We start from the raw sequence: 4,821 nt of genomic DNA, 5'->3' as shown, positions 1-4,821 counted from the left end.
AAGTACGATCCTCAGTTTTTAGATGTTAAAGCGATCCTTAGAAGCTTTAAATAAGTAGCTTAAGGTTATGTAGAGAATAAACAGAAAAGGCAAGATTTTAATCCAGATTGTTCTGATTTCTGTGTTTGTGTTTTATCGAACCATCTTATTACCGCGCCTGTCATCCCAACTCATTCACCAAGGCTTCACGAAAGACATCATTTGACATCTCTCTTTCACGAAGTAGACACCTGATGCATATTTATTGAGAAATGCCTAAGGTGGGTGACTTCTTTTGGTACATCTGTGCTGATTAAACTTGTGAAATACTTTATTCTTTTTCCTTTCTCTGCTTTTCTTCTTTTCTCCTCTCATCAGTATTCCTCCTTTGCAGAAATTTTCTTTTTTCTTTTTTTTTTTTCTAGGTAATTATCTGTGTTGAATTATGCTTGGCCATATGATCATTTCCTTATTTCTTTAATAAGTATTTTCTTAAAGAGTCTATTGTACGTAGGAATTCTGCTACATAGAGGACAGGGCTAGGGTATATAAAGATGATTGTGACCTGATTATTTATTCATGAAAGATTCTCTGTTTTCTTGGGAAAAAGATATTGCAATACTTAAAAGATAAAGGATTATATGCTCTTATAATAGAACTACAGTTCCAAAAGTGTTGATTTCATCTTCTGTATACTGCAAGAGAGTCAGTTGCTTAGGAATGCATATTAATAGTCTGGAGGTTTTTAGTATTTGCATGGAATTCTGATTCATATTATGCCCAAGGCATGTTGAGAGCTTTTCCACTTTTTTGTGGGGGGGGGCACCTCCTCACACTTTTTTTGGGATTTACTATTTGTTCACATTCAACAACTGTATTTACATCTCTGGTATTTGAAATCTGAACAATGTTCTTTCACTACTTTGGAGAACATTTCTGATCATGGCTCCGCACTTCCTAAGACATGAACTGCGCCACAATCTCCTATGGTCAGAACCTGGTACTTCACCAACATTTCCTCCCTATAACAATACCTTGTTCTCCACCTGTTTTGCATGTGAAGAGGCCACACTGCTGAGCTGATTAAACAGAGTTTATGGTGCTACTTTCAACTTTACTATTGACTAGTTGTATGAAATTCAGCTACTTGACCTCTTGGGACCTTCATTTCCTGAGCAATTAATACAAACTGGAAATTCCATTCTTCGTTCTGGATTGTTCCACCCAGGAATTTTCACTAGTTTCTCTCTGAGTTTCATAAAAGTTCAAGTATGTGGATGTTTTGAAACTCACCAAAGCCTAAAATCTTAAGTATATTTACCATTTTCAATGGGGCAGAATGCTGTGATGAAATGCTCACGGGGCAGAGAATCGGGAAACCACATTAAGGATTTGCTTTAGTGGAAGTCTTTGGGTGCATCACTCAACCTCCCTGGCTCAGTTTTCATCTGTTTAAATAAAGGGAATAAACAGGAGGCTCTCCAGATCTCCAGAATTCAGATGCTTTGAGATACAATAACAATTTAAGTTGTTGAAATTGACAAGACAGGATATCAACTCCTACCTGAATTGGTCACTTCTTTCCATGTAAATGAGATGCAAGTAAACTCTCATAATTTTTTTTTAAATTAGAGACAATTAGGTGAGAATTCATCTGTAATAGGAATAAAAAGTAGACATTTTTACTGTTCTTTTCTCAATTCTCATGATTTTCCTGAATTGTATCTAAACAGATAAGGCATACTGATATTAGCATATTTAAGCAAATCCAAACTACGCAAATACAAATTGAAAAAAAAAAATAGATGATGTTAGAAATATTTTTTCTCACTTTAAAAAAAAGCATTTCCTTTATTTCAGTTATACATAAAGGGGTTTCTTGTTTTGTCAGAGAGTTTTTGGAAGGACCAAATTTTAAACTAAGGATGGAAACATAATTTTCTTTTAAAAACATGCTAATTCTTATTCAGAATCTTATAGATGTTTTGTCGATTTGAACCTAAACAAGACTAAATTTCTCTCAAAAGAAAGCATTTTTAATCAACTCGAATGTTGCCAAAGGGTTTGTTCATGACTCTTTTTTTTTTTTTAATATTTTATTTATTTATTTGACAGAGATCACAAGTAGGCAGAGAGGCAGGCAGAGAGAGAGGAAGGGAAGCAGGCTCCCCACCGAGCAGAGAGCTTGATGTGGGACTTGATCCCAGGACCACGAGACCACAACCCAAGCCCAAGGCAGAGGCTCAACTCAGGCGCCCCCATGACTCCTCTTGCATTAACCATCTATATAGGTTACCTAAGAGTAATCTTCAACAGTGTAGTGACAGCACGTGAATGACCAGCTCTCCCTGGATTAGAGCAGTGATGCTATTTCAGAGGGTGGTTAAGGGTCACCTGGGACACTTTGTGTATAATAGACCTAATGAGAAATTTATAATATTTTCCAATAAAATTCCTAGATTTGCATCACTCTGATTAAAAGAAAGAGACTATAAATCAAAAAGAAGAGGGGGTGATTGGGTTAGGGTAATTTCCACACACCACAACCCAAACTGGTAAAGAGATATCATAATTAATCATCCTTATAAGGTTACAAGAGTGTCTACCCTTAAACCCTAACTACATGTGTGCTACACAGATTGAATTCTGTAACATCTGGATACAGAGGATATAAAATAGTAAAGTAAGCTCATTCTCATGTAGCAATATCAATTCTCAGATCCAGAAAAGTTAGTCAGGTCTTTTCATGTGTTCCATCTTACATTTTGCATTCTTCTCCTCTTTGCATTCCCTTTTCTCACCCCTTCCCAACCCCTAGCTATTAAGTTTTACTGTTCCACCTGTTTCCAGGGTCCGGTGGCCTCATACTCTTCTCCTTGTCCAAATATATTTTAAAGAAAGTCTCTGGAAATAATTTTTCCTCCTGCACTAAAGCAACAACTTAGAGTATTGCCATGTCCAGGAGATTTGCATTTTAACAGGAATCAAATGCTTGGGGCTAAGAAATGAAACTCTTACTGTGTAATTTCAGGCATCAGTAAGCAGATGGGACATTCATTTGGGTGGCCTGAGGGATTTTCCTGAGCTTCTGGAACTACATGGGTCTTCTCCAATTTAATCTAGGTACAAAGTTATTCTGGACATTGCTAATATTATCATCATCTGCATCATGTTTTGGATCACACATGTCATAAAATTCAGCAAACTCACTTTCCAGTTGCATCTGTAAAGACCTGGGAAATAAAAGTTCTCATGTTACTTACTCTACATCTCCCCCTGCCAAGAGCAATTTAGATGTTTCAGTGCTGACTGAATTATTTTCATCTAGTTCCTCTACTACCCTTAAATGGAAGAATCAAGTTTGGGCAGAGAGAAACATAAACCTGAGAGGGAGATGAAGAAGAACAGGAAGGAATAACCTACAAAAACAAAAAACAAGCTCTTTCCCACCTTGCAAGATGGCGGGCGAAAAAGCTGAGAAGCCAGATACTAAGGAAAAGAAACCTGAAGCCAAGAAGGCTGATGGTGGTGACAAGGCTAAGAAGGGTAACCAGAAGGCTAAAACCCCAAAGAAGGGGAAGCCCCACTGCAGCCGAAACCCTGTCCTAGTTGGAGGAATTGGCAGATACTCCCAATCGGCTATGTATTCCAGAAAGGCCATGTACAAGAGGAAGTATTCGGCAGCTAAATCCAGGGTTGAAAAGAAAAAGAAGGAGAAGGTTCTTGCTACCGTCACAAAACCAGTTGGTGGTGACAAGAATGGTGTACCCGAGTGGTTAAACTTCGCAAAATGCCCAGGTATTATCCTACTGAAGATGTGCCTCGAAAGCTGTTGAGCCACAGCAAAAAACCTTTCAGTCAGCATGTGAGAAAACTGCGAGCTAGCATCACCCCTGGGACCATTTTGATCATCCTCACTGGGCGCCACAGAGGCAAGAGGGTAGTTTTCCTGAAGCAGCTGAGCAGTGGCTTGCTACTTGTGACTGGACCTCTGTTCCTCAACTGAGTTCCTCTGCGTAGAACACACCAAAAATTCGTCATTGCCACTTCTACCAAAATTGATATCAGCAGCGTGAAAACCCCCAAACATCTCACTGATGCTTATTTCAAGAAGAAGTTGCGTAAGCCCAGACACCAGGAGGGTGAGATCTTCGACACCGAGAAAGAGAAATATGAGATTACAGAGCAGCCCAAGGTTGATCAGAAAGCTGTGGACTCTCAAATTCTGCCAAAAATCAAGGCTGTTCCTCAGCTTCAGGGCTACCTCTGCTCTGTGTTTTCTCTCACAAATGGAGTTTACCCTCACAAATTGGTGTTCTAAATTTCTTACAAAGAACCTAATTAAATAACTGATCAAAAACAAACAAACAAACAAACAAACAACAACAAAAAAAAAAACCCAAGCAACGTAGAGAATGGAGAACATTATCTTGACCCCTCAGGCTGATTTCCAGGTACCATTTGGTTAATGTAGGCTATGTCACTATGGTAGTGGATTCTTTGAATCAGATAATGGTCTCAATATGCCATTTTCCTGTTCCTCGTATAGATAATAACTTTAGTAGTCATGCTCCCTAGAGCATAGTTAAATTGATAACAGTGAGGTTGCTTTTAGGAGATCTTCCATGGCAAGTCAAGATACAGAGTACCTCGGGACACACCACTGAAGTACAAAAAAAAAAAAAGCAAGCAAGCATGGCAACATCAATGTAGCAAATTCAAAAGAACTGGTTGCATGACTGCCGATGCTAGTCTGACCACTGGGACTATCTTCATGATTTTGTAACCATAATCAGTTCTGCTGTGTATGGATCAGAATCAATGTGATTATAATTGCTGAAA

The 4,821-nt window shown here is 38.5% G+C and overlaps 1 pseudogene; it reads left to right on the top strand.

Moving 5' to 3' along the window:
* Nucleotides 1-3,437: 3,437 nt before the first annotated feature.
* On the top strand, nucleotides 3,438-4,300 carry LOC122891370 (annotated as a pseudogene).
* The last annotated feature ends 521 nt before the right edge of the window (nucleotides 4,301-4,821 follow it).

The sequence above is a fragment of the Neovison vison genome, chromosome 12 (assembly GCF_020171115.1).
Source record: "Neovison vison isolate M4711 chromosome 12, ASM_NN_V1, whole genome shotgun sequence".
Lineage (NCBI taxonomy): Eukaryota > Metazoa > Chordata > Mammalia > Carnivora > Mustelidae > Neogale > Neogale vison.
The sequence above is the reverse complement of the archived record's forward strand: the minus strand, read 5'-3'. Positions and strand labels throughout refer to the sequence as shown.